The sequence below is a fragment of the Muntiacus reevesi genome, chromosome 2 (assembly GCF_963930625.1).
Source record: "Muntiacus reevesi chromosome 2, mMunRee1.1, whole genome shotgun sequence".
Lineage (NCBI taxonomy): Eukaryota > Metazoa > Chordata > Mammalia > Artiodactyla > Cervidae > Muntiacus > Muntiacus reevesi.
In genome coordinates this window covers 177,125,226-177,135,595 of record NC_089250.1, presented here as the reverse complement: position 1 = coordinate 177,135,595, position 10,370 = coordinate 177,125,226, and the positions used below count along the sequence as shown (strand labels likewise).

The window sequence follows — 10,370 nt, the reverse complement described above, 5'->3', positions numbered from 1 at the left end:
AGCACAGCCTCATCTAGACAAAGCTGATGTTGATACTTCCAGCCCTTGGGAACAAAGTGATGACGCACAAATTATGAAAACACAGTCCTCTGCGGTTACAAATTGTTTTATAGGTCGCTACCACATTAACTACTTATAACCAGTAAATGAAATCAAGGGAACACTGCTGTGATGACTCACAAAGATGTACAAATTGTACCACAGCTCTCTGGAAGGTTCGGAGGGTTGGTGTGTGTGTCACACCATCTGCCCTATTGCATGGAAGTATAGCCAGTATGGTTGATAGGAATTTCCATGCTTCTTTGCAGGAAAATAACAAAACATCATTTGTTGTCAATAGTTTTGTCCATGGATAGGTATCTTTTTCCCCTTCTGATTCGTGGTGCTGGTTAACACACACACACACACACACACACACACACAAACACCAGGGACTCCTCTTATTTCTTTCTTTCTTTTTGCAGTTGATTGCATCAGGTCTTGGTTGCAGCATGCAGGATCCTCCTCGCATCGTGCGGGCTCCTTCATCACTGCTCATGGACTTCGCAGTTGTGGTACATGGGCTCAGTAGCTGCAGCACTCGGGCTTTGTTTCTCTGAGGCTTGTGGGATCTTAGTTCCCTGACCGAGGATCAAACCCCTGTCCCCTGCCTTGCAAGGCAGGTTCTTGACCACTGGACCACCAGGGAAGTCCCCAATTCCTCTTGATAATATAGAACTTCATTTTTCCCTTAAACTATAAACGTGGAGCAAATATTTCTTGATCGCTGACTGATCACTGACTATTCCATTCTTTTCTCTCTCTCTTTTTTAAAAATAGGCAAGTTTTATTATCAAATGTAACCACTCTACAAAAACTCAGTAGTCTTGTAGTATTACTGCCTTTAAATCTTTCAGAGTTTTGGGCAGATAGCATTTTAAGGCAGCAAGTAGAAAGAACTATTTTTTTTTTTGAACTTTAGTGCCAGTTATCACCAAGTTTCACACAAAATGGTTTTTGTTTCGTATTTTCATTTTTCCTACTGTAGTTAAAGAGCTGATTCTGGTCAGTGAAGAGGGAATGTTTGACTCTCCACTCAGTGTTAATCCAAATAATGCAAAGTAAGTAAAAATAGCAACCATGTGAATCTTCATGAAATTGCAACCAAGCTAAGGACACTGTCAGTAACTTATAGAAACACAATTTGTACAGATGACCCATAGACACGTGAAAAGATGCTCATCATAGCTAATCATTAGAGAAAAGCAAATCAAAACTACACTGAGGTACCACCTCACACTGGTCAGAATGGCTAGCATTGAAAGTCTAAGAATAACAAATGCTGGAGACGGTGTGGAGGAAAGGGAACCCTCCTACACTGTTGGTGGGGATGTAAATTGATGCAGCCATTATAGAAACAGTATGGAGGCTCCTCAAAAAAATGAAAAATAGAGTTGCCCTATGATCCAACAATCCCATTCCTGGGTGCACATCCAGACAAAACTTTAATTCAAAAAGATACATGCACCCCTATGTTCATAACAGCACTATTTATAATAGCCAAGACACGGAAACAACCTAAATGTCTATTGACAGATACATGGATAAAGAAGATGTGATGTATATATACAATGAAATATTACTCATTCATAAAAATGAATGAAATAATGTCATTGGAAGCAACATGAATGGACCTACGGATTATCATGTGAATATCACTTTACTAAGTGAAGTAAGTCAGGAAGAAAATGACAAATACCATATGCTAGCACATATGTACAATCTAAAACATGACACTTGGTCACAGGAGCGGGGCTTCCTTGACAGTTATGGCAGACATGGGGCTGGAGGCACGAACACAGCTCCAGGTGCAGAGACTTGGGGCCCTGCAAGGCCTGAGGTTTCAGCTTGGAACTGGCAGGTAATCAGTGCCGGCTGGGGCTGGGATGCAGGTGGGGCCTTCGGAAAAAGAGAGCGGGCAGAAGAGAAGCGTTCCTTCCAAGCTCATGCTCAAGAATTACAGCTCGCAGCCTTGAAGAAACACCATGAAAATGAGATCTCTTGTCACACAAAGGAGATCGAGTGCCTGCAGAGAGAAATTGAGTGGCACAAGCGGTCCATCAAGAAACTAAAACATCGTGATGACGGTGATCAAGTACACACAGTTCTCCATAGAATGGCTACCTGTTACTGCCCACTTCTGTGTAGAGCACAAGGAACTGTTTTCAGTATCCCGTGATAAACCACAATGGAAAAGAATATAAAATCTATGTATACACGTATGACTGAATCACTTTGCTGTACAGTAAAAATTAATGCAACATTGTAAATCAACTATCTAATATATTTTTAAAACATATTCATGTAAAAAAGAAACAGTCTCACCTCACAGACACAGAAAACAAATTTATGGTTATCAAAGTTTAGGATTAGCAGATACAAACTACTATATGTAAAACATATAAACAACAAGGTCTTAGTGTATAGCACAGGGACCTATATTCAATATATTATAGTCAACTATATTGGAAAAGAACCTGAAAAATAATATATTTGTATATATATATAACTGAATCACTTTGCTATACACCAGAAACTAACACAGTGTTGTAAATCAAGCAAAATTCAATGAAAAATGAAAAGAAACCTTATTTCACCACTATAAGTAAAAATATCTTACTTTCCGTTAGCAGAAGGTAATCAGAAAAATAGATTCCATGTTGTTCAGTTCAGTTCAGTCACTCAGTCGCGTCCAACTCTTTGCGACCCTGTGAACTGCAGCACGCCAGGCCTCCCTGTCCATCACCAACTCCCGGAGTCCACCCAAACTCATGTCCATTGAGTCGGTGATGCCATCCAACCATCTCATCCTCTGTCGTCCCCTTCTCCTCCTGCCCTCAATCTTTCCCAACATCAGGGTCTTTTCCAAAGAGTCAGCTCTTTGCATCAGGTGGCCAAAGTATTGGAGCTTCAACTTCAGCATCAGTCCTTCCAATGAACACCCAGGACTGATCTCCTTTAGGATGGACTAGTTGGATTTCCTTGCAGTCCAAGGGTTTCTCAAGAGTTTTCTCCACACACCACAGTTCAAAAGCATCAATTCTTTGGCGCTCAGCTTTTCAGCTTTCTTTTTTCTTTCTTTTTTTTTTTTTGCTCAACTTTATTTATAGTCCAACTCTCACATCCATACATGACTACTGGAAAAACCATAGCCTTGACTAGATGGACCTTTGTTGACAAAGTAATATCTCTGCTTTTTAATATGCTGTCTAGGTTGGTCATAACTTTTCTTCCAAGGAGCAAGTGTCTTTTAATTTCATGGCTGCAGTCAACATCTGCAGTGATTTTGGAGCCCCAAAAAATAAAGTCACTGTTTCCACTGTTTCCCCATGTATTTGCCATTAAGTGATGAGACCAGATGCCATGATCTTAGTTTTCTGAATGTTGAGTTTTAAGCCAACTTTTTCACTCTCCTCTTTCACTTTCATGAACAGGCTCTTTAGTTCTTCGCTTTCTGCCATAAGGGTGGTGTTATTTGCATATCTGAGGTTATTGGTATTTCTCCCGGCAATCTTGATTCCAGCTTGGGCTTCATCCAGCCCAGTGTTTCTCATGATGTACTCTGCATATAAGTTAAATAAGCAGAGTGACAATATACAGCCTTGATGTACTCCTTTCCCTATTTGGAACCAGTCTGTTTTTCCATGTCCAGTTCTAACTGTTGCTTCCTGACCTGCATACAGATTTCTCAAGAGGCAGGTCAGGTGATCTGGTATTCCCATCTCTGTAAGAATTTTTTATAGTTTGTTGTGATCCACACAGCCAAAGACTTTTGCATAGTCAATAAAACAGAAATAGATGTTTTCGTGGAACTCTCTTGCTTTTTCGATGATCCAGTGGATGTTGGCAATTTGATCTCTGGTTCCTCTGCCTTTTCTAAAACCAGCTTGAACATCTTGAAGTTCACGATTCACATACTGTTGAAGCCTGGCTTGGAGAATTTTGAGCATTACTTTGCTAGCGTGTGAGATGAGTGCAATAGTACAATAGTTTGAGCATTCTTTGCCATTGCCTTTCTTTGGGATTGGAATGAAAACTGACTTTTTCCAGTCCTGTGGCCACTGCTGTTTTTCAAATTTGCTGACATATTGAGTGCAGCACTTTCACAGCATCGTGTTTTAGGATTTGAAATAGCTCAACTGGAATTCCATCACATCCACTAGTTTTGTTTGTAGTGACGCTTCCTAAGGCCCACTTGACTTCACATTCCAGGATGTCTGGCTCTAGGTGAGTGATCACACCATTGTGGTTATCTGGGTCATGAAGATCTTTTTTTGTATAATTCTTCTGTGTATTCTTGCCACCTCTTCTTATATCTTCTGCTTCTGTTAGGTCCATACCATTTCTGTCCTTTATTGTGCCCATCTTTGCATGAAATGGTCGCTTGGTATCTCTAATTTTCTTGAGGAGATCTCTAGTCTTTCCCATTCTATTGTTTTCATCTATTTCTTTGCATTGATCACTGAAGAAGGCTTTCTTATCTCTCCTTGCTATTGTTTGGAACTCTGCATTCAAATGGGTATATCTTTCTTTTTCTCCTTTGCCTTTAGTATCTCTTCTTTTCACAACTGTTTGTCTAAGACCTCCTCAAACAACCATTTTTCCTTTTTGCATTTCTTTTTCCTGGGGAGGGTCTTGATCCCTGCCTCCTGTAGTGTCACGAACCTCCATCCATAGTTCTTCAGGCACTCTGTCTATCAGATCTAACCCCTTGAATCTATTTCTCACTTTCACTGTATAATTATAAGGGATTTGGCTTAGGTCATACCTGGATGGTCTAGTGGTTTTCCCTACTTTCTTCAATTTAAGTCTGAATTTGGCAATAAGGAGTTCATGATCTGAGCCACAGTCAGCTCCCGGTCTTGTTTTTTGCTGATGGTATAGAGCTTCTCCATCTTTGGCTGGAAAGAATATAGTTACACCCTAGGCTTCATCATTACCAAAACTGCACCAATTTCTAAGACTTCAGCTTCAAGAATCCCTCTCTGTGACACCCTTCCATCTCTCTAGCTTCTTTCTTCCCTCTGCATCTAAGCAAGTGGCTGCAGAGAGATCCACCTCCTTGCTACCTGACCTCACTTTAAGTTTATAATCCCATAACTCCAGACCAGCAACCTTTTGCAGTTGCTAATCATTTCACTCTTTCATTGTTTTCTTTCACAAACCTTTAAGACCCTCTCCCTGACCTCACTCAGCTAACGGCTCTCCTGGTTTTGCTGAAATTCAGTTGTATTGTGTTGAATCTCCGAGCAGCATTTGGCACTGTTGGTAACTCCCTTCTCCTCCGGACATTTTCTTTTTCTAGCCTTGGGGTACCACACTCTTCTGTGTTTCCTCCTCCTTTACTGCCCTTTCCTTCTTGACATCCTCCTCCAGATCCTAAATGTTAGGTGACCCTGGCCTCCTTCAGCTGTCCTTTCTCCTCTATCTATACTCATTCCCCAGGTGTAAGTATAGCCAGTCCTGAGGCTTTATATATTATCTATATCTTAGTAAATCCCAATTTAAGACCTCAGCCTCTGAGTTCTTATCTTTCTGAAGCTACAGACTCATAGATCTAATTGCCTATTGACATACCTATGTGAAGGTCTAGTTTGCAATGTAACGTGCAAAAAAACATTCACTTCTCCCTTCTCCAACCAAAATCTGTTCCTCCCGATTTTCCTCATATTTGTGAATGGCATCACCATTCACCCAGCTGCACAAGTCAAAAACCTGTAGTTATCCTCAATTCCTTTCATTCTCTCTCACTCTACATCCATTCCATCAACAAATCTTTTTTACATTTAAAATAAAAATCCCTAATCTGACCATTTTCATCACCTCCTCCTTGACTGTGCTGATCCAAGTTACCATCTCTTGTCATTTAGAATCCTGCAATATAGCTTCCTAACTGGTTTTCCTGATTCTGCTCTTATATTTCTATAATCTATGTCCAAATAGCCACCAGAGTGCTCTCGGAAAACAAGCAAATCAACACACACCTGTCCCCAATTCCCCAGCAGCTTTCCATCACACTGAGAATAAAATCCAAATTCATTTTAAGACCGTCTACTATTTGGCTCCTAACCCGCTTGCCAAGTCCATTCCCTACCACGCCAACTCACTGCTTTGCAAGACACGTGGCATCACCCTGTTTTTCTAACACACCAGGCGTGTTCACAATCTTAGGGCTTTGCTCTTTCTATACTCTCTGCTTGGAGCTCTTCCTGCAGGTGGTCGCCATGGCTCACTCCCTCACTTTATTTAGACCACACTATTATCTCCATCGCGGCTTCCCTGGTGGCTCAGCTGGAAAGAATCCGCCTGCCAATGCAGGAAGCGTGGGTTCGATCCCTGGGTGGAGAAGATCCCCTGGAGAAGGAAATGGCAACCCACTCCACTATGCTTGCCTGGGAAATCCCTTAGACAGAGAAGCCTGGTGGGCTACAGTCCTTGAGGTCACAAGAGTCAGATACAACTTAGTGACTAAACAACAATTATCCCCATCACTCTATCCTTCTCTCTGCTTTATTTTTCATCCGTGTGTGTGCGTGTTTCCGAACACTTCCTGCCTGAGCCAGTAGTTTAATTGGTTCATTAGTTCACCAGTTATTGACTTGCCCACTAAAATACACGTTTCATGAGAACAAGGACTTTCTGTACTGCTTTTGCTCCAATTCCTAGAACAGTGCCTGGCACACAGGAAACCCTCTGAAAATACGTTCCGTGAATGATTTGCCAAAGGCAATGGGTGCAAATAAATGCAGATCCAGGAGATTTCCACGGTCACCCGCTTCACGCCCTGGAACTGAAAACCCCAGAGTGATAGTGACACCTCGCGGGGCTCCTTTCGTCCTCCCGCCTAGTGGCGAAGTCAAGACTCAGCCCAAGGCGAGCCGGGACGGAGGACAGGAGTCCCTCTCTATGGTCTTACTCCCCAGACCCCTCCTCCCTAGCCCCCTGCGTGCCTCTATGGTTCTTCCTGTCATTAGTCGGGAGGGGGCGCTGTGCGCAGGCGCGCGGTGACGCCTCGGCAAGGCCGGAAGGAGCGCAGCGGCGGCCTCGGCGGCGGCGGCGGCGGCGGCGACCAGGTTATCGCGGCCGCTCCTGCTGACTGGAAATCGCGGCGACAGAAGCCCCCGAGCTTGCCTCGCGAGCCGGCGAGTCGAGTGGCGAGTAAGTATCGGCCGCGGCTCCTCGGCCGGCTCTGTGGGGCTAGTGGCGTCTTCTCCGGGCGCCTCCATTAAGCCAGGGGTGGGGGTGGGGGCTCGACCGTGAAGGGCCCCGGGGGGGCGCGGGCCGGGCCGGGCGGCTATCCCGACGCGAGCGAGCCCAGGGCCGGCTCCGGGCAGCGCCGAGCGGCCGGAGCAGCGGGGCCGGCGGCCAGGAAAGGGCGACAAAGGCACGGGCGGCCAGCGAACCCGCCGCGGGTCCCGTTACTTCGGGAAGTTTCGCGGGCCGGTCGGTGGGTACGCCGCGCGAGGACTCGAAAGCGCCGAAGGACTCGAGTTTCCTCGGCAGCACCTCCTGGGAAGCGGTGGCGGTGGAGCCGAGCGCGGCCCGGAGCGCGCGGGGGGCGCAGCGCTGTGACTGAACTCCGACGCCCCGAGGTGGGGGTGGCGGTGGAGCTGCGGGCCGCGGTCCCAGACCCTCGCGGCTCAACTCTGGAGGGGCTACTTACAGAAGGCGGCCGCTCGCTGCTGCCCACCCTCGTGAGGACTTACCGAACCCCGGGCAGCGCAGGGAACGCGAACCTCCACACACACAACCCCCTCCCCCCCCGCAAAATGTGCCCATAGCGCTGGGCGGCGAACGAAGCCGCTGTTCCCGCGTGGGTTGTGACTCGAATGCCGCGTGGGACGATTGTCGAAAACTTTGGGCCACTCCGGTCTGGTGACCCAGCTCGCTGAGAGCCTTGCGGGGTCTCCGCGACATCCGCAGGGCAGGTTGCCGACCTCAGCGAGTGGGGCGCTGTGGTCAGTCGGGGTGCGTCGTGAGGAACGCCTGGAGGGGGCTCGTCCTAGGGTTTTTGATACCATGAGATGATTTGCGCTGCTGGCAGAGGGCACGGCCGCGTTCAGAACGCTGGCCTACAGGAAGACCGCGGAGAAACGGCCTTGCTCCGTTAGTTTTTTTTTTGGTAAAAGTCATTTATCGTAGCTGGGAGTAGGAAGTGTCTGGATTTAAGGAAATAGCTCGAGAGCCTGGGGCCAGACTTTCGGCGTTCCCTGTAAACGTAAATGGAGGCTTTATAGTTTCCTCCTGAAGGCAGGCAGCAACTACGGAAAGAGAAGCCTTGCAGCCCCTTTGGAGAAGTGTAATAAAGGAAGTTGAGCTATGAGTCTGGAAGACTGAAAGTTTATGAAATAGGGTGGATGAGAGAGCCTGTGCTCATGTTAATGAGTATTTACAGTGTTTTAGGCTGTGGTAAGAGCTTTAGTGACGTCATAATGATTTTTAGCTAGAGACTATTGTAAGGATTTTCCATATATTAACTCTGAATCCTCGATAACATGGCTTTTGTCGTCCCTTACTTTCAAGAGGGAGAAAATGAGGTGCTGAAAAAATAACTTAGCTTGTAAGGGTCTAAGCTGGGATTTGAACCCAGTTCATACTCCTAATTATCCTGCTATACCTGTGAATATGCAAAAAGTTCTGGTGTATTTACTTTTGCCAGGCTGTGTGCTGTGTCCTGAGGCTTTGGAAATGAATTGCACAAGAGTCCTACCTTCTTGGGGCTTCCTTGGTGGCTCAGACAGTAAAGAATTTGCCTGCGATGCAAGAGACTGGGTTTCAACCCTGGGTCGGCAAGATTTCCCCCAGAGAAGAAAATGGCAACCCACTCAAGCGTTCTTGCCTGGAGAATCCCATTAACAGAGGAGCCTGGTGGGCTACAGTCCATGGGTTAGGGTTAGTCAGATATGACTGAGCAACTGACACTTTAAATTTCAGTTTCCTACCTTCTTGGAACTCTTTTTAGCAAAGGAGGTAGATGTTAAGTGTAGCTTCCTAAATATTTTATTGTGGTAGTACTTGGAAGGAGTGAGAGACATATGAACAAACACTGGGAATAGTCTGGAAAGGCTTTTCTCTGAAAAGTGAAATTTTAAGATGAGGAACTGAAGAATAAATAGAGTTAATTTGGTCAAAGAGAGGCAGAGAGAAGAGCCTGAAGTTTCATGACACTTTCTAGTACCTGAGCCTGATTTCTGCAGAGTGGTGAATAGGGGAAGAAATATGAGGTGGGGCTGGCTGTGTCAGCAAGGTCATGTGAGACAGGGTTTCATAGGCCATGGTAATGATTTTGATTCTGCCATGAAGAGATTTGTGGTTACAAAAACAAAACTCTGTCCTATATGAAAATTCATTGGAGGGTATCACTTGTAGACAGTATTGGGATAGAAGGGGCAGGATGTCATGAGTTCACGGAGGATTCAGCTGGTATCATTGAAAACATTGACTTCTTAACTTGTGGATTGAGGATATGCTTGCTTATCCATCCCAGTTTCCCAGCCAATTTTCAGTTGACAATTGGAGAAAAAAATCTTAATGTTGTATGTTAAGCTCGTTAGCCTACCCACTGAAAATTTTGAATAATTTCTGGTTTAAAACCTTTCATGTTGTAAAAAGATACTGATAATAGAATTTTTAAAGCTCTTTGAAACCACTTGAACTCCAGACTAATTGTTTGCATATCATCTCTAATTATGGATGCTATTTTACCTTAGTTCTTTCATTTTGTATGTATGTTGAAATTAACATGCATTTTCTTATTCTGAATTAATCAACTTCATTGTTCTTTGTTTATAGTATCACCATCGTCCAGTTCAGTCATCTGATCTCAACATCAAGGTCAACTTAGACTCCTTGCTTCCTCTTGCCCTGATGACCAGTTACATAGGAAATCCCATCGTTGCACTCCGCTGGTGGTCTGGTGGTTAAGACTCTGAGTTTCCATAGCACGGGGTGCAGGTTCAGTCCCTGGTTGGGGAACTAAAATCCCACATGCCATGTGCTGTGTCCTTAAAAAATAAAAAAAATCACATTGGATCTAACCTTTATAATTAGTATCTTACATCTTTTCCTTCCTCTATTTACCGTTACCTTTTACCTTTAGTTCCTAATTCACTGGCTCTTGTTTACTGGGTTTTCCTACCTCTAAGTATCTTCTGCAGTCTGTCTTACGCATTGCAGCTTAGTCGTTGTTCCTAAAGCACAACTCTCTCCATTGCTTCCCATTGGGTTAGAAAATAAAAATTAGAGCTCTGCTTCACTCTTCTGTTAGCAAACCACTTCTGAGCTTAGTGACCTAATACAACAGTTTTATTTGTTGGCAGTTTTGTGGGTCA

General features: G+C 44.7%; 1 protein-coding gene across 2 annotated transcripts in view; it reads left to right on the top strand.

Moving 5' to 3' along the window:
* Positions 1-7,035: 7,035 nt before the first annotated feature.
* The window catches only part of RNF216 (ring finger protein 216), a 113,312-nt gene continuing 109,977 nt past the window's right edge, over positions 7,036-10,370 (top strand). For both annotated transcript variants that reach the window (XM_065923744.1, XM_065923743.1), the window contains exon 1: positions 7,036-7,197. The gene's annotated coding sequence lies outside the window, so the exon portion shown is untranslated. The remainder of the gene's footprint in view (positions 7,198-10,370) is intronic.